The following is a 24,662-nucleotide window of genomic DNA, read 5'->3' as shown; positions in this document are numbered from 1 at the left end:
GACTTGATAACTTAAACCCTAGGAGAATTCTTGCTAGTGTTAAGGTGAGGTCTTCACTTTTTGAGCAGGTTTAAGATCATCAATTTGAGGATAGTTATCTTTAATTCCTTCGTGATTAGATGTTGAGTGGTGATTCCAAGAGGAACATAATAGATTTTGAGGGTATTTTAAGGTTTGATGGTTCCAATTGTGTTTTGAGGGTTGATGACTTAATTCAATTGATTTTTAATGACGCTTACAGTGCTAGATATTTTATTTATCCCAGCACAACAAAGATTTATAGAGATTTAAGGAAGCATTATGGTGGAGTGGTATGAAGAGCGATGTGGCAGACTTTATAGTTGTTGACTATGCTGTCAGCAGGTAAGGGACAAACATCAGCAACGAGGTGGTTTGATTTAGAGATCGCCCCTTCCTGTATGGAAATAGGAACAGATTACCATGGATTTTGTAAGTAGTTTGCCTCACACTTACCATAGTTTTAATGGTATTTGTGTTATTATAGATCGTTTGATCAAGTCAACATATTTCATTCCTATTTAGATGTTATTCAGTGCTTAGAGGTTAGAGTATATCTATGTTTAGGAGATAGTCCATTTGCATAGTGGGCCCATTTTAATTATTTCATATCGTGATTCTGTGTTCACTTTGAGGTTTTGGAGATCTTTTCAGGAGGATTTGGGCACTAAGGTAGATCTTAGTACAACTTTTCACCCCAGACAAATTGTTAGTCAGAGTGAACTATTCAGGTTCTTGAGGATATACTTCAATCCTGTTTTATGAATTTCGAAGGCCAGTGAGAGTAAAACTTAGCCTTGGTAGAGTTTGCATATAACAACAGCTATCATTTGAGTATTGAGATGGCACCTTTTTAAGGCTTTCTATTGTATGATTGGTTATTCTCTAGTTGGATGGTTTGATACTTCCGAGGTTAGGCCTTATGGTACTTATTTAATTCATGAGTCGTTGGATAAAGTCAAGGTGATTCAGGATAGGATGAGAGTGGCTTAGAGTATGCACAAGGTCTAAGCAAACCGTAGGCTTTGTTCCTTTAGATTTGGAGTTGGTGATTGTGTATTCCTCCGTGTATTGCTAAGAAAGGGTGTGATGAGTTCCAAGATTAAGGGCAAGCTCGATCCTAGATATATTAGACCTTTTTAGATGCTTCACGTGGTTGGTGAGGTAGCTTATGAGTTAGCTCCACCTCAAGATTCTACTGTTGTTCATCCAATTTTCCATGTATCTATGATGCGACAATATATTCCTGGTCCTTCTTATGTACTTAGATGGGAATTAATCCAAGTGGTTGAGCGTTTGACCTTTGTAGAGGAGCTTGTACTTATTTTAGCTAGTGATGTTAGGAGGTTGTGCACTAAAGAGACTTTGGTAGTTAAGGTTCAGTGGAGGCATTGCCCAGTAGAGGAGGCCACTTGAGAGATCGAGAGCGAGATGCAGACCCAGTTCCCTTACCTATTTGAGACTTTAGGTATATCCTAATCCTTAACTTTCACAAACAAAAGTTCCTTTAGTAGTGGATATTATAATGACGGTTCAGGTCATTTTCCATATTTTCACACATTTTCACTAGTAAAGTTTTTCTATAGTTGCCCTAAGTCATTTATGACTTACTAGGGAAGATAGTTTAGTTATCGGGTAGTTTATTTGGTTTTTAGAGAAAATTCCCTATTTTGGAGTCTTCACTGGTTCCAAATGGCCACCAGGCAAAAACTTTAGTAAAACAATCTTAAGTGCAAATTTCAACTGTGCTAACAACTCTGAAATGTCAATTATAGGCTAGTTAGTCCTTTCGTTTAGGTCTTGAGGAACCAAAGCTCATTTTTACTTATTGGTCAGAAAGTTGAGAAATTGAAATATGGGTGTGGCACCCATATTTGGTCAAAATAACCTCGGATGGAAAATTTGAGTGTGCTATCGCATATGGAATGTCAAATTTTGTATGGTTACATAGTTTGCTTGTGTACATAGGATTTTGGATGAATCTCGAGGGCTTGATGGAAACTTTGAAGAATTTAAAGTTTTAGTTGTTATGTGGTGTAGATACTATCGTGAGGAAGGGCCGCGATCACATAACATGTGTTTCAATCGCAACTAGCCTTCACATCCCAAAGATGGTGTGATCGTTGAAGGGAGGTCACGATCATGACTGGTCTGTTTAGCTATAAGATGTGGCAATCGCATACCTCGGGGTCGTGATAGCGACTCCTGAGTACCTAGATTGGGTATAAAATGTCCTCTATTTTGCTCGATTTTGGCCATTCTTCACCCATTCTCTTTAGAGGAAAAACCCAAAAAAATCTGATTCTATTTCCTAATCATAAAATGACTAATGAGGACTTGATGGAGACATTCTACAGGGCATTGAATTCTAACATAAAGTCGCTAGTTGATAGTAGAGTGGGAGGTGCCTTTATGGCTCTTAATTTTGTGAATGTGACTATGATACTGGATAGTTTTACAAGAACTTGTAGAGCTTGGCATACCAGGGATTCTCAGGAAGCAAGCAACATGTATTCACTTTCTATTTTGGTGGAATACACTGAAGAAAATATAAGCATAACCAATACATGATACATATGAAGTCGTAGACAGTTTTTCTTACTAAATATTAATTGTCCAATAATATTGAGAAGGTGAAGGTTACATGGTAGATAAGCCTAATCTAATTCTAAGGAATAAACTATCTATTTTAATAACCAACAGGTTTCCAAGCAAATGGCCAAGAAAATTAAGGTCGAAACTATCAATGGGATAATTATTATGACAAGTCTATTTATAGAGATTAAAATCAAGGGAATTAGAAGAATATGGATAACCGGAGTGGGTTGTATGTGCTACCCAGAAAATGTAATAATGCTGCCAATGATTCGAGAAAGTTTTCCATGGAATCCATGATTGCTAAATTACTGAAAATGGAAAAATAAACTAATATAGGTTTTAAGGAGATGAAAAGCGACATATCAACTATGAGTCAACCGGTTGATTCGCGTTCTACTAATATTAAGTAGTTAAAGCACCAAATGAATCAATTTTCCAAGAATTTCAACTAATAAAAGAGTGGGACTTTGCCAAGTAATATGGTGCAGAACTCGAGAAATGATGGAACATGTGTATCAATTACCATAAGAAGTAGTAGAGTGTTACCTAAATCTTATCTAATAGTTCAGTCATATATAGATGATGTTGCATCCGTACAAGAAGTCATTGTTGATGATATTGAGTTAAAAAGTGGTTCAACTGAGTTTGAGAAACTTGAAGATGCAAGTGAAAAAAAGGCTCCTATTGGGCAATCTCTAAATGATGTCATTGAGAAAAAAAAGGGGAAGGAAGTAGAAATGCCACTAGACAAGATTCCTAAACCCCTTTTTGATACGGGTACAAAGAGTACAAGACCTTTCTGAAGATCTCTTAAAACACTCCAACACAAGTTGAAGAGTGAAGAATGATTCTTTACACTTCATGACCGCCCCTCATTGAGGGTGTTTTGGTCATTGGCACAAGTTGAAGAGAGAAGAATGACTCTTACACTCCATAGGCGCCCCTTTTCAATAAGGGTAGTTTAGTTATTTGATGTAATAGCTATAAATAGACTCTATTAGGCTTATTTTCTAGTTATTTTCTTATTGATATTGAAATACAAAACATTGAAATACCTTTTCTTCTCTCTTGTGAGATTGTAACTAGGGCCAGTGTGGATTTTACTAGTGTTGATCTTTTGCTTAGAAATGTGAGTTCTTGGGGAGTTTGAGTTCCACTTGTGTTCACATAAGATCTTGGTATTGACACTATAGGTCTTAGGGGTCTTAAGATTTGATACATATTTTGGTTTCTATTATTTATAGTATCTTATATAAAGATACCTATCCTTCACATTTATGCAATTAGTTTGTTGTTTGCTTCTTAAAATAGTTCGGTGTTTGCTTCTTTAGTGTAGTATTTATCTTATTTTAGTCTTTTCTAGTTATATTTCTTATCTATTACACCTGAAGCCAAAGAAAAGACCACATTCACATGTTGCTATGACACTTTCTTCTTCAAGAAGATGAGTTTTGGGTTGTGTAATGCGCTTGCTAATTTTCACAGGTGTATGATGTTTATTTTCTTAGATATGGTGGAGTATACATTGGAGGTATTGATGTGCTATAGAAATATAGCACTTTCGACGCTTAAAAGGAGGAAAATATACAAGTTTATGAGGTTATTTTGTTAGATATGATGTATTTTAGGTATGTTTTTGCAGGAAATCATGTTTTGGATGCAAAGTTCATGAAAAAGATGAAAAAGGTGTTTTTGTCTACTTATTGGAGCAATTATGGATGGTTAGGACACTTTTCGGCTTCTTTGTGATCAAAGCATGTTTGAAAATTGAAAAAGAGCTGAAAAGATAACTCCTAGCACTTACTAAATCAACATGTGGATTGCAAGTAGGATATGTGAACTGCAAGTGGGCATAGAAAGTGCCAGAATTCCAAAATCCTGAGAGCTGACTAGTAGGAAAGCTCTTACCTGGCACTTGCGCCCACCCTGCAGGCCACAAGTGCTATATACGCTTAGGGTTAGGGCGCAAGTGCAGACCATAAGTGCCCACCGAACTTGCTTTCTCTTATTTTATTAGGACTTTGCTTTTAGTGTTTACTTATGTACTATAAATATCCTTTATGTGTTTTTTAGTAGGAGTAATGCACTCTTGATACTTACAAATATATTTTTATTCTGAGATCCGACTTTGGTCTTGGAATTCTTGTTTATTGATTTCAGTTGATTAATTCAGTTATGGTTTTGGGTTTTTCAACTTCTTATTATTGTGATATCATCTATGCTTTCAATCTTGAATGTTATTGATTACTTTATAAGCATGAGCGGCTAAAACCCATAGCTAGGGTTATGTAAATCCTAGAGGATTAACAAAGTAAGGAAAGTGTTATTGTTGTTCTGAACCGATACCCATACATGCATTGTATTATCTTTACTTTAATAGTTTTTTTAGTGGTGGACAACATTAACATCATGCTAGATTATAACTACTTACTCCAACAGAGGAGTGATGACTAGGAAAATATAATGACAACAGTAATTTAGAGTTTAGCTGTTGATCAATGCTATTAGGTATTATCTACGTAAGATGGTTAGATTTCATCTAATAACTAGAGACTCAAAAGGTAATAGTTAACTGGTATCAATATAAGGGTTAGTAAGATGACATCTCGAGACTCAAAAGGTAAAAGGTGAAATCCCTCTGCTCGTCCAAAAGACTTTAGAAGGTACCTAACTTACCAATTCTGCATGCAAGGTATTGGGTTATTAAAACAAAGCACGATAAGCCTACATAGTTGAAAAGACAGAGGGAACATAATCCCAGTGTTCACCAAGACTGATTACAACCAAATTTGATATTTTCCCTTTATTTGATATTGCTATTCAAATCCCCCTATTTACTTTCTAGGTTTTACCTATTGATTATAGCATCTGAGATCCACAAGTGTATGTTTTTCCTTGGGATTCTACCCCAACCTTTGTTGGGTTACTATATTTTACATTGACCACAATCATCTTTGGAGTGAAGGTGTATTTTGGGTATTATCAAATTTTGGCATCATTGGTAGGGAATACTGTGTTGAGTTACGAATTAAAGTTCTTGCAATTTTAGGATTTTATTTTTGTTCGTGTTCTTAGTTAGGTATACCCCGGTGTATGCCTAGCACATAAAGTAGAGGCAATCCCTTACTTCCACTAAATCTGAATACAGAGAGGATCTTACAAACACCTAGTAGGATGACGGATTTGAAGAGAGACAATCTTTCTAAAGGAGTTTGTAATGATGTGCCTCCCCTCCTCCCAAAAGAGTTCAGGATATTATTGACCAGTAGATAGAGGTGTTTTTAGAACAAGCTCCTAACTAGAGGAGGGATGAAAAATCTCATCACTTAGATCATGAGGCAAATCTAGCTGTGCATCGACGTGAAGTAGACCACTGATCAGCACTCGAAGAAAACCAGAATAGAGTTTGAGGGAATTGAGCCTATATGATCCCAGCATACCAGTACTTCCAACTATATAAGGATAATAAAAAAATCTGGGGTATGTTGAGATGATAGATATAGGTGCCATTATTCCTCTTATTTTACCCCTAGCCATTAAGTTTAATATATCAAGTGTTATGATCCAGCTCTTATACATAAAGGGTATGTTTGTGGGGTTGCCTACAGATGACACAAATATGTATCTAGCTAATTTTATTGGAATTTTCACTTTATATGCATAACTAGAGGTGAACCAGGAGGCTCTTAGATTGAAGTTGTTCCCTTTATTGCTTATAGGAGAAGCATCGTTATGGTTAGGTAACTTCTAAGAGGATGTCTCTCTACATGGAATGAGTTACGCAGATAATTCTTGAATTAGTTATTTTCTCCATCTAGGATGTTGCAGCTTAATGATGAGAGCTAAAATTTTAGGTAACTACATTCTGTGTCTATGTATGAGGCTTGGTTCAGGTTCAAGAAGAAAAGTATGGTGCCCGACCATCGGATTTTAGGGATGAACTTATTGGGTTTATTTTATAGAGCCCTGACCATCAGTTCCAGGGCCATGGTAGACACTATCTTTAGAGGTATTTTATGAGATTATTCAAGGAGGGAGCTTATGATATTCTAGTCCAGATCTCTCTCACTATTTGAGGGTGGCAAACTTGGGAGGAAAAGAGGGGTTCTGGCACTTATGCCATTGGAGCTGCTAGTGACCAAAGAGTAACTGATGATTTTGTAGTGCAAGAGATTATCATACTGAGGACTGATCTTAGATTGATGGCAAAGCAGTTCATGACTATGAATTCCGAGAAAGTTCATGTAGTAGGAGCGCAGGGTGTAGCTTCCAGAGCTATGAGTCTGCATTAAAAGAGGAGGCTAGCTATTTGGATTGTCATTTAGAGGGTTTTCTAGCCAAAGGGTAGGGAAACCAAGGTTGGAACAACTATGATGATAGATATAGAGATTGTAGTAAGGATAGAGAAGGTGACTAGAGATGGATAGATGATTACAAGTTAAAAGGATACAGGTACATTCCACTTGGTAGACAAGATACGAAATCAAGAATGGAAGAAATGTTTACCAAACTGGTGAAGGGTCAAGAAAATTAGGAGAACAACCTTAAGGAGATTAAGGCTAAAATTTCAAGGTTGACCCAGAAGGTGGAGTCTCATGCCACAATTATCAAGTTGTTAGAGCACCAATTCAGGCAAATGCCTACTATGATCAAATAGAAATAGCCTATTAGTCTTTTGAGTGAAAAAGTTTAGAGTCCACCAGCTATAAGTTATTATCTAGATATCACAACTAATTGTGGTGACACTACTGATGATCCTCCTGTACTTACTATTGAGGAGTTGAATATTGATAGCACTAGGAGTGATGAGACACCTGAGGCAGAGTTTGAGAAAGCGGCATAGGTTGATGATGATTTTGAGTATGATAATGGTGATGATAGGGTCATTGAGACCAATAACCATGTGTACCCTTATAGTGTGACTCATTTCTTACCGATAGTAAAAAAAAAGGAGGATCCAAGAATAGTCACCATTTCATGTTCTATTGGGTCTTTCAATGTCAAGCAGGCGTCATGTGACTTGGGATCAATAGTAAATATGATGCCAAGGGTTGTGTACAAGCTGTTGAGGAAGGGGGGACTCAAACCTACATCCATAAAACCGTTGATGGCTAACTCATCTATAAAAAAACTGGTAGGTATTTAGTGTGATATAGAAGTAAGGGTGGCATCCCTTATATTCCCCACTGATTTCACGGTTCTTGATTGTGAGGTGATTATCAAGCCTCTATTATATTGGATAGACCCTTCCTATCCACTAGTAGGGTATTGGTTTATATGGACTTAGGGGAAATCACCTTCAAACTGAATGATGAGCAAGTAGTGTTTGATATGTGTATGACAGTGCAGCAACTAGATAATATGAAAGTGTTGTCTGTAATAGACACTATTATTGAGGATATTGCTACAGAGGCCAATTTACCAACTGCACTAGGTGTTGATGGGACTAGTGTGGTAGACCGATTTCAGAGTTTGAGATGATGGATCTAGGACATATGAGGCAAGAGGTGGATATCTTGTAAGAAGAGGTGTTCTCTCTCACTGAGAGCCACATATTAGCTATCCCTCCAATTTTATCCCTAATAATTTAGCCATCACCTTCGCATGGTCCCAAACACTTTGATTTATTCGCGAAGGATAATGTTCTAGTCCCCATAGCTGGGACCAAGAGAGGCCAAGAAGGGGAATTACAGAATTCATACATGCCATATGAGGAATTTATTCTTCTTTCTTGCTTGTATTGTTGCTTTTTCATCTTTATTTCTTCAATTTTAACACGGGTTTTCTCTTACAACATCAATTTCACAAATTTTATGTTCACAGGTATAATATTGTTTGTTTAGCTGCTAAATCTTGGTTTTTAGCTGTTAGAGTCTTCACTTTTGGTTTGTATTGCCTTTGATGTTCTTCAAATTTTGTTCTTTTTATTTTTTGTGAGGTTTTTTATTCCCATTGTTTGATTTTTGGTTTGTACATCACCTCTTCTTAGAAGTTTCTTCTCACATGAAATTAGTCTGCTGCAATTGTCTTTTGATTCCTACTTTTGTTTCATCTTTGTGGTGTATGACATATAACTCTACATCTTAGTTAAATTTGGGGTTTTTTGTTTTTTTTTTTTTGAATTTTTGTTACTTTTCAGCATGAATTGTAGTTATATTTTGTAGAATTAAGATTTAAGAGTTGTGTGAAAAGTAAATTCATTATTTTTTGAAGTTTGTTTTTCTATTTTGATGATTGAAAAGGCCGTGATTTGACGGATACTGTGTTTCTTGATAGGTAGAGGCATGTCGAGCTAGCTGCTGTTGCATCTCCTTATAGTGCACTACCACCACCATGGCCTCTACTAGTGGATTACCTCCCCTCCCCCTTATATGGGGAAGATCAATACACGGATGCTTAGTGCATCCTAGATATGTTCTCATTCCTTTTGTTTTCTATTATTTTAGGGCATTGTAGGTATAGCACTATTTTTAGTTAGGGGTGGTACGTACCATCGCCACTGTGGATTTTTTTATTGTCCTACTTCTTTTCCTATCAGTCGTGGTATAATTGCAGAATTGACATGTTTAGGTTAATTTGTGTTGTATTATGATTTATTTCATATTGTGATATCATTTGTGTAATTAAAAGATTTTTAAGTATTTAGGCAGTAATTATTTTTTATGGATTTTTGAGAAAATGATACCCCTCCAAATTATTGTCTTAGAATTGTGTAAATGTATATATGTGTGAACATTATGGATCTAGTTATGAGATTAGAATTCAGTACATCATAGTCATTGCTAACAATTGCATGAACCGGATATGTAATAGCATATGATGTGACTCTGTGCCAAGTGTGTGTGAGATATTACTTAAGTTCTCTTTGTGTGTTAAATTCAAAACTTGCTCGGTTAGTCTTACCTAGGTTATAGGATAGCCAGTTAGAAAAGGATTATAGATCGTTTTGTATTATAGTCTACTTTTAGCCTAAATGACCTTCTATGTGTGAAATAGTATCCCTTAATCCCTTTTTTGAGCATTGTAGTCTATTTCTTTGTTTTCACCTTTCCATTTGTATTACAATGAACCTATTTTGGCCCTGGTCCTCCTTGGACATTGTGCACCTCAATGCAGGCAAAATGCCTAAGTTGAGGGTGGCTTTCATAGGGGTGTATAGTGTAAAATGGGTATGAAGACGGTTAAAATAAGAGAAAAAAAGTTAATAGGGTTGGTTGTGGTAGTAAAAGAAAAGAAAAAGAAAAGAAAAAGAAAAATTGTGAAAAGAAAGACCGCACCCAACCTGAATGTGCAATAAAGAATAAAAAGGGAGATATAAGGGTTGAATAAAAAGGAAATTAGCTAATAAGTGAGTCCCCAAAATTGGCTAAAAAAAAGGCCAAGTCACTTGATATGTTTATATGTACCATACCATCCCCAAAGCCTACATTACAAGCCGAGAATAGTCCTATAATGATCCTAACTTGACAGTCTGAATACTAAGCTAAAGAAAATAAGGGCAAACCTATGGTATTTGTTGCACATTGATTAGAACTTCTCTTTTGAATGTGAGTGTCTCTTGACTATCCCTGCATTGACATGCATTATTTCATATGAGTGAGTTAGGACTTCTTTATTATGAGGTCACTTGTGTCATATTACTAGCTATATGCTTGTTTTGGGTAGTGTAACTCATACATATTGGTGGTTTCCTATTGAAAATATAATGCCATACCTTGCTCCCATTGTTTCACATTGTTGTGCTTCATGTTCATACACAGTTCATTTTGAAAAGTGAGGTTGGAGAGGGAGTTGTTTTAAGAGCATAAAAGTGTTGATTGACCACCATGAATAGCTTAGATTCTCCTAGTTAAGCATCATTTTTTCTTTGTTGTGTCTTCTTGGCTGAGGACATCCAAATCTTCTGAGTTGAGGATGTTGATGTGCTATAGAAATATAGCACTTTCGAAGCTTAAAATGAGGAAAATATGCAAATTTTTGAGGTTATTTTGTTAGATATGATGTATTTTGGGTATGTTTTGCAAGAAATCACATTTTGGATGCTAAGTTCGTGTTAAAGATGTAAAACGTTTTACTGGCTACTTATTTGAGCAATCATGGATGTTTGGGACACTTTCCAACTTTTTCATGATCAAAGCATGTTCGGGAATTGAAGAAAAGCTGAAAAGATGACTCCCAACACTTACTAAGTCAACATATGGACCGCAAGTAGGACATATGGACCGCAAATGGGCAAAGCAAGTTCCAGAAGTCCAAAATCCCAAGAGCTGACTTGCAGAAAAATTCTATCTTGGCACTTTCACCCCCTGCAAGCTACAAGTTCTACCTATGCCTAGGGTGAGGGAGCAAATGCAAACCATAAGTGGCCACCGACCCTGTTTTCTTCAATTTTGTTTGGGCTTTGGTTGTAGGGTTTCCCCATGTACTATAAATACCCTTTTTTTCCTTTTTAATAGGATTAATTTACTCTTGATACTTACAAACATATTTTGATTTCGAGATCTAACTTTGGTCTAGGAATTTTTGTGTATTGATTAACTCATAAGTATAAAAATAGTGTTTTTTCTACTTTTTATTATTGTGATATCATCTATGCTTTCAATCATGAATGTTATTGATTATTTCACAAGCATGAGCGGCTAAAACCTATGGCTAGGGTTGTGGAAATCCTGGAGGATTAACAAATTAAGGGAAATGCTATTGTTGTTCTGAATTGATACCCATACATGCATTGTATTAACTTACTTTAATAGCTATTTTAGTTTTGGCCAATGTTAAGATCTTGCCTAGATTATTACTTCTTACTCCAAAAGAGGAGTAGTGACTAGGAAAAGGTAATGACAATAGTAATTTGGAGTTTAGTTGTTGATCTACGCTTTTAGGTATTATCTACATAAGATGGTTAGATTTCATCTACTAACTAGAGACTCAAAATTAAATAGTTAATTGGGATCAAGATAAGGGTTAGTAAGGCGGCATCCTGAGACTCAAAAGATAAAGGGTGAAATCCTTCTGCTCGTCCAAAAGACGGTAGAAAACTACATAACTTATCGATTCTGCATACAAGGTATCGGGTTGGTTCAACAAAGTACGATAAGCCTATGGAGTTGAGAAACCATGGGGAACACAATTCTAGTGTTCACTAAATATTGATTACAACCGAAGATGATATTTGATCCCCATTTGATATTGTTATTCAAATTCCCCCATTTACTTTTCTAGTTTTTGCCTGTTGATTACAATATCTGAGATCTATAAGTACACGTATTCCCTTGGGATTTGACCCCAACCTTTATTTGATTACTATATCTGATAGCGATTGCAATCATATTCAGAGTGAAGGTGTATTTTAAGAACTATCTGGTATTCATGGATGACTTTTTAGTTGTAAGTGATTTATTCAATAGTTGATCGATGACCTTTAGCAATGACTTGCAGCGTTATGAAGAGTTTAACCTTTTTCTTAATTAACAAAAGTATCACTTCATGGTGAAGGAGTGCATAATATTTGGGCACATGGTCTCAACTAAAGGAATTAAAGTCTATTGAGCCAAAATTGAGGGATTTGAAAAGCTACCACCACCAATCTCGGTGAAGGATGTTCATAGCTTTCTTAGTCATGTGCGATTTTACTGGAGGTTCATTAGGATTTATCCAAGATTTCCAACCCATTTTGCAAACTAATGGAAAATAAGGTCTAGTTCGTGTTTGATAATAGTTGCTTGAATGTGCTTAAATAACTCAGATAGAAGTCAAACCATTCAAAGTGATATGCGATGCGAGTGGAGTGGAACTTGGGATAGTTCTTGAATAAAAGAGGACGAAGCTTGTCCACCCTATTTTTATGCTAGTAAGGCATTAAATGAAGTTCAAAGGAACTATATTTCTGTGGAACAAGAGCTCATTATTGGGGTATATGCCTTTGAGAAATTTAGGGTGCACTTGGTTGGAAGGAAAGTTGTGGTTCACAATGACCATGCAACATTAAGATATTTAATGGAAAAGAAAGATGTCAAGTTTAGATTTATTAGATTGGTACTATTGCTATAGGAGTTTGACTTTGAAGCCAAGGGCAAAAAATGGTCTGAAAATCAGGTAGTGGACTATCTATCTATATTGGGGAATGAAGGAAAGAAAAAGGATGAGTTAGAAATTGATCACCAATTTTGAGATATATAGGTACTTGCAGCTACACTCAATCTTATATCGTGGTATGCAAATTTTTCCAACTACTTGGATAGTGACATCATATCGGATTACCTAAATTTTTATCGACGAAAGAAGTTCCTATATTAAGTGAACAATTACTTCTGGGTGAGCCTTATATGTTCAAAAATTATGATGATAATATCACTCAAAGATATGTACCAGAAGTGGAAATGCTAAATATTTTGAGGGTCTTCCATTCTTCCACAGTGGGAGGACATGATATAGGTGATTCCACAACTAGGAAGATCTTAAGAAGTGGGTACTACTTGCCTATGTCTCATCAATGCCAGTGATAAGGATCAATGTCTAAACATCAAGAAATGCGATGAACAAAATATTAGAGGTCGAATTAGTTTGATGTGTAGAACAGATTTCATGGGCACCCTTGTGAATTTTTATAGTCATAAGAACACTTTTGTTGCTGTGGACTATGTATCCAAATAGGTAGAAGTTGTGGTGTTAGCAAAAAATGAGGTCAGATGTATAGTGGCATTCTTAAGAAAAACATTTTCTCTCATTTTAGTACACCATACATAATAATAATCAATTAAGGTTCCTATTTTTGCAACAAGGTATTTTGGGTGGCTTTGTAAAAGTATAGGGTGAAAGAACATAAAGTAGCCACTCATTATCATCCCCAAACAATTGGGAAAGTTGAAGTGTCGAATAGAGAGCCTAAGATAATACTAGACAAGTTTGTTCATGGAAATTAGATTGATTAGTCATGGAAAATTGATGGTGCCCCTTTGGGCTTACAATATTACTTTCAAAGAACCAATTAGTATATCCCCTTACCAGCTAGTTTTTGATAAAACCTATCACATGGCAGAAGAGCTTGAGCATAAAGCCTTGTAGGCACTCAAAAAACTAAACGTGAGCTAGAAAGATGCAGCTGATAAAAGGTTAGACCAGCTCAATAAAATGGATGAATTTTGACTTCGTTCTTATGAGAGAGATAATCTCTACAAAGAGAAAATAAATTAGTACCAGGATAAGAAGATAGAAAAAAGAGACTTCAAAATAGGTGATTTGGTGCTGCTACTAACCTCAAGGTTAAAGCTTTTCTAGGTAAGCTAAAATCTAAGTGGTTTGACCTTTTCAAAGTGACTCATCTTTCCATTTAGAGTGATAGATTAGAAAACAAGGATGGAAATCTATTTAAAGTGAATAGGTAAGGAATCAAGCAATATTTTAGCCTGATAAAAGAGATAAAAGTGTTGTCATTGGTGTACCTTGAATAAGTCTGAGTAGTCAAGATAGTCGAGTCGTGCTGCAATATTAAATCGGCGGCTAATGAGAGGAAGCCCATATCTTGTTATTTTAAAATAACATTAGAATATGATTTTATTTATAGGTATAGCTAATTTGTTTGTTAAAGTGTACATGAGCAAAGTATTATCTCCTTTGATAGCCTAGATAACCTAGGAGTGATGAGCCATTAATATATTGACAAGATGTCAGCCCCAAATCATCAACATGGATCAAAAAATATATTTTGGATAAGAGTGATGACCGAGATTTGAAGAGCCATCAAGTAGTTAATAGATTGTCAACCCATGTCATAAATTATGATAAGGAAATTGCATAATTTGGATAATGATGACAACTTAGTTGATGATCCATCAACTGAATTCATTAACAATTTTGAAAATTATGTAAAGTTGCCTAAGTGTAACACCTCAAAATTTTAGCCTTTAAAAATTTCAAGATTTGAGCCTACTTCCTTAGCTACGCCTCACCTAATAAGTCGTAAAGAATATACAAGTTGTTTTCCCCAATCATAGGGTGACCAAAGTAGGTACCAAAGTTTCTATCCTGGGTATGATTAAGGCCATACGATTCGTGGTGATACATTACAATTGTACTATGGGATTTGTAGTCTCACCAATATGTGGTCCCTTATTTCTGTTGTGACTACCACTAGACTCTACAAGTCGTAATCGTAGGGTGACCAGGTTTTTATCAATAAATTGAATTTCCAGAGTGAAAGTGGCAAGTGATCAATATAAACTTTGTTACCGGTCTTCCTTGATCTCAAAATCAACATGATTCGATTTGGGTCATCATGGATAGAATGACTAAGTCTGCCTACTTTTTGTCGATGCGAACTACATTGTCGGTTGAGGATTATAGGAAGCTATATCTTCAGGAGATTGTGAAGTTGCATGGGGTGCATGTTTTGATTATTTATGATCGTCGTACGTAGTTTACATCTCACTTTTGGTGATCTTTCCAGAAAGGATTGGGACTAAGGTTAGTGTGAGTACTATTTTCCACCCGCAGACATATGTCCAAGCGGATAAAACTATTAAGACATTGGAGGATATGCTTCGAGCTTGTGTGATTGATTATGGTGGTGATTGGGTTAAGCATCTACCTTTTGTAGATTTTTTTTACAACAATAGCTATCATTCTAGTATTGGTATGGCCTATTTTAAAGGATTTTATGGTTGGAGATATCGATCTCCTATTGGTTGGTTTGAGCTTGGTGAGACAGATATGTTTGGTCCCGACTTGGTTTACCAAGCTATGGAGAAGGTAAAGGTGATTCAGAGAGGCTTAAGGCTACCCGAAGTTGCCAAAAGTCCTAAATGGATGTTAGGCATAGAGACTTAGAGTTTGAGGTTGGGGATAACTGTTTACTCAAGGTATATCCCATGAAGGGAGTAGTGCGGTTTGGTAAGAAGGGGAAGCTCGGTCCCTAGTATGTTGGTCCTTATGAGGGTTTGCGGAGAGTTGATAATGTTACTTATGAGCTGGAGTTTCCTTCTAGCTTAAGCTTGGTTCATCTTTCTTCCATGTTTTCATGTTGAGAAAGCGCATTGGTGATCCTTCGTCGGTTGTTCCTTTAAAAGGACTAGGTATCACGGATTCTTTGTCTAATATATAAATCTCGGTTAAAATCTTGGATAGAAAGGTTCGTCGATTTCGAACAAAGGAAATGGATTTGGTTAAGGTTCTTTGGTAGAACCATAACGTGGAAGAAGCTACATGAAGCGGAGGAGTACATGAAGTCCAAATATCCACATTTGTTTTCTGTTCCTGGGATTCGTACGAAAGGCATGTGTCTTTAACACATCTTTATTTTCTGAGTTTGTTAAAGGAAAGATTAATATCTTTGCCTCTTTGTTTTCAAACTTTGGTAAAGATAGGAAATATATTTAATAATGCAAATGAATCGTGCATGTGGTTACCCCTACCCTATCTATCATTCAGGGATGAATGTTCCTAGTAGGAAAGACTGAAACACCCTCGTTTTTGGACCTTAGATAATTTCCTAGAATTATGGTGTCTAGGCCCAAACAGCTCGAGGGTATGAGCCTTGTGTTGGGGTACGGATGGTATGGTCCATTCGTATATTGACCAGTGTTGGTTAGTGAGATGGATTTTGGTTACTGAAATGGATACAACTTAGGTGTATGAGTCATATTGGTGGGTACAGATCATTTGGTTACTTAACCTAATATTATACTTGGTTACTTAGGTTTTATCTGAGTAAGATTGGCCCACCATGAACCATAAGCTAGGGTACGAGTCGTACCAGGACACATATGATGGACAGTGTCTAAATCTTTCTTGGGTTTAAATCTGCCAGGGGTATGGATGAAGGGTACAGATCGTATGCTTTGGATACAATTTGGTTGGATTAGTCATATGCTAGAAAGTTTTATGTCCAAGGGTTGAGGCTTAGGATACGAGTGGAGTGTATCAATCGTATTAGAGGGTACGACTCATAAGGGTCAGTCATACCCCTAGGATGGGATTTTGTACAACTTAAGTGGAGGTATTCTAGATATTTCCCCACTTATCCTAATAAGGTCCCATGACTTCTAACCTACTTGGTAGATTATTTACCCTATTATTCTATTTATTAACACTTAGAAACTCTTCTAAAACACTCAATTAGTGTCTCAAAAGCTTTTGGGCTAGGAAAGCTAGGGTTTCAACTACAGGATTGATTTGGGGCTTGTCTTGGTGATTTCTTTCCATCATCATCTTAGTTTAAGGCATGTTCTCTTCCCTCATTGTTAATTCTAACTAGAAGCATTGATTTTTATGGATGTTTTCATGACTTCGTAATTTGGTTTTCAAATATAATTGGGGGTTTTGATATTAAATGGTTGTTTATGGCTTTCTATGGTTTTAATTATTATTTATGTGAATTAATGATGGTTTTGGACAATTGGATTGCATGGGAATGGTTTAATAGTAATTGGAATTGGCTTTGGTTATACTATTCCCCCAATGTGTTTGATAAAATACCTATAAGCATGTTTTATTTGCATTGAGTACTTTTAATGGAACTATTGATTGTTTTAAAACTTGGTAAATGAATTATGCATGGTTTAAATGGCTTGGAAAGGTAAATGGCTAAATGGTATTTCTTGTGGGGTACATTGAATCCCCCCAAGTGGTTTAATATGGTAAATGTAAAGGCACTTGGAAGTCCCCTTAAACCTATATATGGTTTTCTTTGGATAGTACTTGCAAGTATGCTCAATATGACGATACCACCACTAAATAGCGTTGGTTAATAAATGGTAAATATATTGATTGGTTGTTTGTAATGGTTTTAATATGGCAATAATGGCAGGATATGTAGTAAAGCTATCGAAGGTAGAGGTCCCGGGGGGAGCAAACCTGGAAAATCATATTTGTTGATGTGAGGTTTGTCTTGGTGACCGTGTGCATAATGTCACACATTATAATTGGGGGATGTACTACTTATCCCAGGTTTTCTTCCATGGTCCTACGGCTTCACGCATTGGGGCCCTTTCAGCAGGGGCAAAAGAACCCATATAACCCGTAGGTGGTTTAGGATGGTAAAGTTACACAACCCAGGTAAAGGTTACAAAGGCATGCTAAACCTGTTCCCCTTTCCCGTTATGGTTATATATATATGTATGTTTGTGTGCATATAGATGGTTTTGTGTGGTTTTATAAATGACATTATTTTATCCTTATACTAAGATCATGCTAGCATTCACTCACTAACCCGTCTACTGGTGGCTGTATACCCACGCTATATTGGAACCAACCATTCTACTCCTCTTACATAGTGATTGACTCAAGAATCAACATTTGGATTAAAGTGATGAGCTTCTATCCTTTTGGAAGGCTCCATTTCATGTTATGGATATTTCTAGACACTTTGATGTCATTTTGGATATTGGTTTTGGCCACGGTTAGGGGCATGTCCCATTTTGATTTTACTACTCTTTTGGTTAGAGGCTTTGTGGTACTACTACGGGTTGCAATAGGTGGAACCAGTATGGCTGTTAGACTTGGCATTGGCATTGGTACTGGGGTTTACACCCTTGGACGATATTGTTGGTTGTTCTATCATATTTTATTTTGGGATGAATTATATTATGTTTTGGAACATCGTTGATTATGTCATAGTTTATGGCCTTTGTTTTGGTATTGGTTTGGTATAGTTGGATTGCTGGTATGAGATGGTTGGACACGATTGGGTCAGTTACGATTGTGATCCTATCCTAGAGTCTTCAGGTGAGCTGTTACACTATACTATTATATGCTCGAGATTCAGCCAACTTGGGGTAGGCGGCTGGAGGTTGGGTTAGGTAACAGGGGTGGTCTCCGATCCTGGTCGGACTCGGGACGCCCATTACAACATGGCCCCCGATCGGGTCATGTCAATAACTCCCACCTTTATCTTACTATTTATTCCCTCCTTTAAAATTCCTATATGAATTTACTACCACCAAGAGCCCCAAATACCATCACCAGTTTAGAACCCCAAGTTCAAAATTATATCAGTTTTTCAATCCTCTAGTGTACTTCATCAATAAGGTATGCAATTATTTTATTTTCTTTCTTCTTTTTATAAAAGTTAAGGTAAAATGCATGAATAGTAAGGAAGAATGAGAAATTTGTATGCAATTATGGGTAATATATTTTTCATTCAATTGAAAATTATGAGATAAAATAATATTACCTAGACATTGTTCATGTGGGTGAATTCTGAGTAACTAAAAATCATATGCTTGGGAATTATGATTTTCCCATTAAGTTATGAGACTTAAACCTTAGCTGAGTAAGTAACCTTAATAACCTAATGGGAAATCTATAATTCCTTTCACAAATTTTTGTTCTCTGGCAAAATTAAGTTGAATACTTTGATTATTTAAGATTGACAAGAAAGGTTGATGGGTTGTCAACTAGCTGACGAACTATCAACCAGCGTCGTCAAATGTGTAAATTCATACTTTAAATCTATGTTAGGGTGAGTATGAAAATTGATGAACCATGAACAAGTTGAAGAGTCATCAATATTAGTCATCAACCTTGTAAATATTATGTTGATTTTGTCTTAGGTTAATGACGAGTGTTGATGAGCCATCAATAAGTTAATGAGTTGTCATTTCAAGTCATCACCAATGTAAATATTTATTGTGATTATGCCATAATTTGGTGATAAGAGTTGACAAGCAATCAACTCAAGTCGTCAACAATGATATTTTGTTTGATCATTTATCTAAGGTTGACTATAGAGATTGACGAGATGTTAACCTATATCATCAGCCAAGTAAATATATGTAAATTTTGCATATTCCTTCATCATTTTCTTTGATTACTAATTAGCATTGTATTGGTTAGGTAGAAATATTCTTCTAAAAAGTCAACCAAAGCATAGTGGCAGGGTGAATTAAGCAACCAAAACCCCATTGACTCAAAGATTATTTAACGAGTCTAAGCATGAGGTTGAAGAAGTTGGACCCCAAGGGTATCAAACAAAGCACAGTGTCCATCTAAGAGAACTTCCCCCCTGTCTGAAGAGGGTTGGTGTGTATTAAGAACAAATAAATATTCAAACATGAGAGCTTTGGGGAGGAAGATGAAAATGACTCTACAGTATCCAAAGGCTTCGAGATAGAATTTATACAACCTCGGAGTGATATGATCAATAGAAAAGGCCCTGACATCTGAGTGAGTTTTTGATGAAAAATAGAGGGATCATTCAAATTCTACTATGAAAGGCTTGTTGTTGTGGGTAAATGCAAAACAAGAGACCTATGGCTGAAAAGATCAAGATCATCACTTCACGGCTCAGTAAATATCCCAAATATAAGCAAATATTAAAGTCTTATGACTTAGGATAGACTACCAAGAAATCAGGTTCCTGCTGTCCGGTTATGGTGCATGAGTTTTATGCGAACCATATAGCCATTCTAGAGAATTTATGTAAAACGCGGGAAAAGCTATGGACAAACCCAATACGGATAGAATTCCAGTTTGTGTGTATCTTCTTTATATTAAGTGGCTAAATTTTGTAGGGCATTGTGAGGTTCGAACTGATGCCTACAGTAGGTGATAACATATTAGGAGAAGATAGAGCGGTGTTGGTAGCAACTCTAATGTCTGGGTTCCAAATAAATTTTGGAGAAATAATCATCGATTAGATTAAAATTAGAGCCACAACATTAGATAATTTGTATACATTTCCATTTTTAAGCATAAGGTTGTGTAAAGCTATTCATATTGCTATAATAACCAAAGTGGATAATGAAGTAAAATCTGCAAAGATGCATTCTTTTGATAGAGCAAGGAGTGAAGGAAGGACCATATTGAGTTTGGGAAAGAGAGCTAGTTTGGGAGTTGAAACTCTAACTAAAGAGGGTACATATAGGACTGCAGATGCCTCGGGATTTGCACCAGGTATATGAGTCTCTTTATAATACCTTTTCTGCAAGTACTACACATACAACTGAGACTAGAGAATTAGCAGTTACTACAAGTCCAAGTTTTGAGTATGTGATTACTCCTCAGAATTTCAAGAAAATAGTCAAGCAAGGAAAAAGATTCGATACTAAGTTGATGAAATTTGCCCAACTCTTTGAACCATTTGTTGATTAGAAATTCAAAGAAGCATTGACACTTTATTCTACTCTCCATGGGTGCATTGATTATATGGAATACCATGTCAATGATAGGTTGAAAGAAATGACAACACCTAATCTTGAAAAGTTGAAGACGGCCTTAGAGAAGGATAGGGACAACATCATGGAATTATCGAATCAAAAAATATTGAATTCTCGACACTAATTGATGAAAAATAAGAAGAAGAAGAGGATATAATGTATAACATAATAGGCTAGCTGGTTAACCCTAAGGGTAAAGGTAAAACAAAGCAAAGTAATAGAAAAGATAGCAAAATGAGTGAGAAATAGAGAAAAAACTAGGTGAGAAAAGAATTTAAATAGGCTATGAGGGAATTAAAAGAAGTAAATAAACCACACGAGAAAGCACTGTGGGCCAGGGTTGTGAGAGCCTCCGCTAGTGGATCACCCAGAGAAGTAGGTACTGCTAAAATGAGTGTGGAACACTTAATTTAAGTTAGTGGACTAAAAATTAAACATGGCTTATGATTATTTTACCCTGGTACCTCTTAAGCACACACTTAAAAATTAAACCGGTCTATGGTTGTTGATCCATGGAGTCCCACCTAGCTCCATAGATCCTTCTCTAGAGGTGTTACTCCTGATCAATCACCTCGGGGAGATATCACTAATGTTGAGTTTTGCCAATCTATTTATCTGTTGACTCATTTAGTTACATCTCAGTTACATCAGATGGGGTTTGGCTTGTATTATTGGGAGTTCATCTAAGGACACTAGAGTTGGCCAATTTATAAGGTTGATCCCTCCGACTTTCACTGGTACTAAGGTTGAGGAGGATCCTCAAAGTTCTATAGATGAGACGAAGAAGATCTTTTAGGTTATTCATGCTACTTAGGTAGAGGGTGTGGAATTCACTAGTTATCAGTTGAAGGATGTGGCATACCAATGGTATGAGGAATGGGAGCATCTTAGGGGTGATAATGCTAACTCTTCTTTGTGGGAGGATTTTTCTTGACCGCTTCTTTTCTTAGGAGTTGAGGGCGACAAAAGCGGAGGAGCTTGTGTATTTAAAGCAAGACAAGATGTCAGTGAAGGAGTATGCCTTAAAATTCCACCAATTGTCTTGATATGCTCATAAGCTAGAGTTTAGCATTAGGGATAGAATGAGGAAATTTTCTTTTGGTTTATCACGTGAGTTGATTTTGGAGAGCAAAGCTGCCTTGTTGAACAAGCATATGGACATTTCTAGACTTATGGTATATATCCAATAGGTTGAGAAGGAAAATAAAAAGAAAATAGATATGGAAGAGAGATGGAGTAAGAAGTTTTGGTACTCAAATTAGGGTGTAGGTTAGCAGTAGAGTAGTATAGATGGTGGGAAATAGTCTAAGAAGAGGTGGGACAACTCTGCTTCATATTTGATGGCTAGTGGTTTTTTTTTGAAGCGGTCCAAATTTATTATTTTTAGAGCCTTGATGGTTCTAGGGCATAGGGTGCCAAATCTCAAGCCAGTAAGGCCCCGTCAGCTCCATCATATCCTTCTTGTATTCTACATGGTCGGTTGCATCGTGTCTTTTATGATGAAGAGGAGAATCAATGATCCAATTATGGATAGCTAAGACATATTCTAGGGATTTCCTGGGGGGAAAGGTTGCTTCGGGGGATAATAAGGTTCCAGTTACTACAAGGGGTGCCATATCTAGTATCGGCATAGGCCAAAATCACTTGTATGTTTTTACAACCCATCAGGAGTCTGAGGCATCACCTAATGTCATCACTGGTATGTTAAAATTCTTCTCTTGTGATGTGTACTATTTACTTAACCCCTGGTCTACTCTTTCTTTTCTAACCCCATTTGTGGTTGTGCCTTTTGGTTTTGATGGCGAGTGTATTTTGAACCTCTTTTTTGTTTCTACCCCGATAGGTGACTATATGGTTACTAAAAAGGTCTATAGGGGTTGTGTGGCATCTTAGTGGTAGGAAAACTTTTGTAGATCAATTTGAATTAGACATGTTAGATTTTGATCTTATCTTGGGGATGGATTGGTTGCATTCGTGCAATGCCTCTTTAGACTGTCCGACCCGTAAGGTCATTTCCAAATTCCCTAATGAGATAGTTACTAAGTGGGAAAAGAGTTCCTTAGTTCCTAAAGAAAGGTTCATATCATATCTTAGAGTCTAAAAAATAATTTCCAAGGGGTGTCTTAATCATTTGGTCTGGGTTAAGGATTCTAACTCGAAGGATCCTTCTTTGTGATTCATTTCTGTGGTTAGTGAATTTTTAAAGGTCTTCCCTGATGATCTTCTTGGTATCACTTTGGACAGGGAAATTGAATTCGGGATTGATCTTCTTTCAGACACTCTCCCTATCTCTATCCCTCCTTAATGAATGGCTTCAGCTAAGTTGAAAGAACTTCAGAAGTAGTCAAAAGATCTTCTTGACAAAGGTTTTATTAGCCTTAGAGTGTCTCCATTGGGTGCTCCTATTTTTTTGTATGTAAGAAGGATAGTTCTCTTCAGATGTGTATTGATTATCATCAGTTGAACAAGGTAACTATGAAGAATAAGTACCCTCTTTCTAGGACTGATGATCTATTTGACTAACTTCAGAGTGCTAAGTATTTCTTTAGGATTGACCTCATGTCGGGTTATCATCAGCTTAAGATTAGGGAGTAGGATATCCCTAAGACTACCTTTCACACTCGGTATGTCCATTTTGATTTCTTGTTCATGTCTTTTGGGTTGACCAATGCCCCTACGATATTTATGGACTCATGAATTGAGTATTCCATCAGCTTTTGGACTAATTCATAATTATGTTTATAGATGATATTCTAGTATATTTGAAAAATAAGGTGGATCATGCGAATTACCTTTATGTTATGCTGGAAACCTTAAAAGATCAGCAATTGTATGCTAAGTTCTTGAAATGTGAGTTTGGGTTGAATGTTTTTCCTTTTCTGTGTCTGTTGTTTATAGTGAAGGGATCATAGTGGATCCACAGAAGGTTGCGGTGGTTAAGAAATGTCCTATACCCACGACTCAAATCGATATTTAGAAATTTTTGGGTTTAGTGGGTTATTATTGGTGGTTTGTGGAGAGCTTTTCATCGATTGTTGGACCTTTGACTAGGTTGACTCAGAAAAAGGTAAAGTTTCTATGGTCCGATGCTTGTGAAGGGAGTTTTGAGAAGTTGAAAGATAAATTAACTTCTCCTCTGGTTTGGACTTGCCCGAGGATAGTGATGGCTTCATGGTTTATTATAATGCATCCCATGTGGGACTTAGTTATATATTAATGCAGCATGGCAAGGTGGTAGTGTATGCTTCTAGGTAGTTGAAAGTTCATGAGCAGAATTATCCAACTCATGATTTTGAGTTGTTGGTTATGGTGTTAGCATTAAATATTTGGCAACATTATCTATATGGGGTCCATGTTGATATTTTTTTAGATCATAAGAGCCCTCAATAAGTATTTATCCAAAAGGAGTTGAATCTCAGACAAAGGAGGTAGCTTGAGTTTCTCAAGGACTATGACATGAGTCTCCACTATTATTCAAGTAAGGCTAACGTGGTCCTAATGCCCTTAGCGGGTTATTTATGGGGAGTTTATCATATGTGGGGGAGGAGAATTGGGACTTAGTGAAGGATATTCGCAATTTGGCTAATCTTAGATTTCGTCTCTTAGATTCTAAGGATAGTGGTGGGTTTGTAGAAAAGGTACAAAAGTTATCTCTTGGCACTGAGGTGAAGGAGAAGTAGGTGTTGGACCCGATCTTGATGCAAATCAAGAATTATGTGGATAGGCAGAAGGTGATGGCTTTAGAGATTGGTGGTGACGGTATCTTGAGATACCAAGGGAGGTTGTGTGTTCTTGATATGGATGGGATACGGGGTATAATTTTTGCCAAAGCTCATGAGTCACATTATTCAGTTTATCCTAGTTTGATGAAGATGTATCACTACCTTTAAGAGA

Source organism: Capsicum annuum, chromosome 12 (genome assembly GCF_002878395.1).
Source record: "Capsicum annuum cultivar UCD-10X-F1 chromosome 12, UCD10Xv1.1, whole genome shotgun sequence".
NCBI lineage: Eukaryota > Viridiplantae > Streptophyta > Magnoliopsida > Solanales > Solanaceae > Capsicum > Capsicum annuum.
The sequence above is the reverse complement of the archived record's forward strand: the minus strand, read 5'-3'. Positions refer to the sequence as shown.